Here is a 2181-nt window from a genome sequence, read left to right as displayed (position 1 = left end):
ACTCAAAGTTTGGGGGCCCTATCCCTGAGCTCTTTGGTTCAAGGCTAGAGCTCTACCACTTGGAGGCACAGCTCCAATTTTGTTTTTTTGGGTTGTTCTTTGACAGGTCTTATGGTGATAAGGAAGGCCAAGTTGGGGTGTCTGTGTGCAAAGGCTCTTAGCTCAGCCTGGAGCTGACCTCTCTCTTCCTGGTGCTCCTGGGAAGCTGGGCCTCATGGAGCTCTCTTGGCCTAGGGTGGAAAAGACCTGCTCTGGTATCAGCAATCAGGGTGAACAAAAGTGAGCTTGGCCCTGGTCACTTCTCAAAATTGAACTCTAGAAGACAATGGCACGGGGCTGCATATCCCGCATCGGGCCACCAGGGGGCAGGAGTGGCCCACCCTAGGGATTGTACCTGAGAGTTGAGTTTACTCTTGCTTCCCTGGGGTCTCCATCATGCTTCCAAGTCACCCTGGACAGGAAAATCCTTGAGACACTTACCTACAATTAACAATCAAAAAGCAAGTGGGGCTGTAGCTCAAGTGGCAGAGCAGTAGCCTTGAGCAAGAAAACTCTAGACCCTGAGTTCACACACACACACACACACACACACCACATGCATGCAAAATCAGAGATTTCTATAATGCAATCTTTGGATATTCTCTACTTTTTCCCCACTAAGCCTGGTGGCTGCTGGTTTAGGTGTCTGATGCATACACCACTACCTGGCATCTTTAATTTTGGGGAACAGAATGGGTAGAAGGTCATCCTTCTCTGATCCCAGCTCCTTGATTGGGTCATGGTCTATCCAGGCCCTTTGGGGCTCCTTTACAAAATCGCCAAGATGCCTTCAAAAGTCATCACATACTGGGCACTGGTGGCTCATGCCTGACATCCTAGCTACTCAGGAAGCTGAGATTTGGAGGATCACGGTGTCAAACCAGCCTGGGCAGAAAGTGTGTGAGAATCTTATCCTCGATGAACCGTCAGAAAACAGAAGTGGTCCTTTGGCTCAAGTGGTAGAGTGCCAGCCTCGAGAATAAGAACTCAGGGAGAGTGTTCATGTCCAACAACAAGGAGAGGCTTTGCATGTTGGGTTTGGGATTGGCATTGGCCAAATATAATTGGAATTTTCAAGTGCTCCACTACAAAGCAATGCCTCCTTAGTCCTGTGCTGGTCCATCGTGTCTCACCCCCTGGCCTTGTCAATGCTTTGGGTCAGCATGGCTCTGGATGGAAGGAAGGGCTCCAAGGAGGAAGATCCCAGAGCAATCACCCCACCTCCTTCTTCCATTCTCACCCTGCTGCTTCTGCTCTTTGTCATAGACTTTCTTCCTTGAATCCATCCATGAGGTCATCACCACCAACATAGTGGTGAGTGGTGGGTCTGGCCTAAATCGGGGAAGTCAGAGGTGGAAGTAGGTCTGGGATTAGGAGCTTCCACCCTGGGTGTGGGCTGAGCCCAGGGTTGACCTTTATTTCATCCTGAGCCTTACAGTGGTGGGCAGACAGTGTAGACTCCACATTGAGTCAGGTAAGATTGGAATCTAGAAGAATCCTTGTGTGGGGGAGGATGTGGGGCCACTGCTCTTGATACTCCTCTCTCAGGACTCCCCTGTCCCTCCCTCATCCCTCAATGGTAGAAGAGAAACTTCAACTAAGGGTGTGGTATTAGGGGGTGGGGAAGTATTTTGGTGTGAACCAGAAGTGCTTCATATTCATCCTAGCCCCTACTTCCTATTTATCTGAGGAATGGCCATTTGGGTTTGGGAGGGGTGCATCATCCTAGCTGAGAAGGTGCGTCAGTGGTAGAGTGGTCGCCTAGCATGACTGAAGGGTTAGGAATTGATGTGAGACATTACACTCAGAAGTATATTGAAGGAGGAATCCAAAATTAGTTACCAAGATATACACTTAACGCACTGTTTTAAAAATGTAAGCTAAAGGAAATAATTTATGAAAAATTGATTCCACACAGAAAAAGCTGGAAGGGGAAGTGGGGCTCAACTGGTCGAGCACCAGCCTTGATCAAAAAGAGCTCAGGGAGAGTGGCCAGGCCCTTAGTTCAAGCCCCAGGACTGGAAGAACAAATCTTTGTTGGAGGCTTTTTTCCCCTTTGAAAACAATTTATTGTTATAAGTATAACATGGGTCTCTTCCCTGGCCACCAATGGGCCATTATATCCCTTGAGCTTGGGCCACC

The sequence above is a fragment of the Dipodomys spectabilis genome, unplaced genomic scaffold, assembly GCF_019054845.1.
Source record: "Dipodomys spectabilis isolate Male_0828 unplaced genomic scaffold, ASM1905484v1 ptg000218l, whole genome shotgun sequence".
Classification (NCBI taxonomy): domain Eukaryota; kingdom Metazoa; phylum Chordata; class Mammalia; order Rodentia; family Heteromyidae; genus Dipodomys; species Dipodomys spectabilis.
This window is presented reverse-complemented; position numbering follows the sequence as displayed.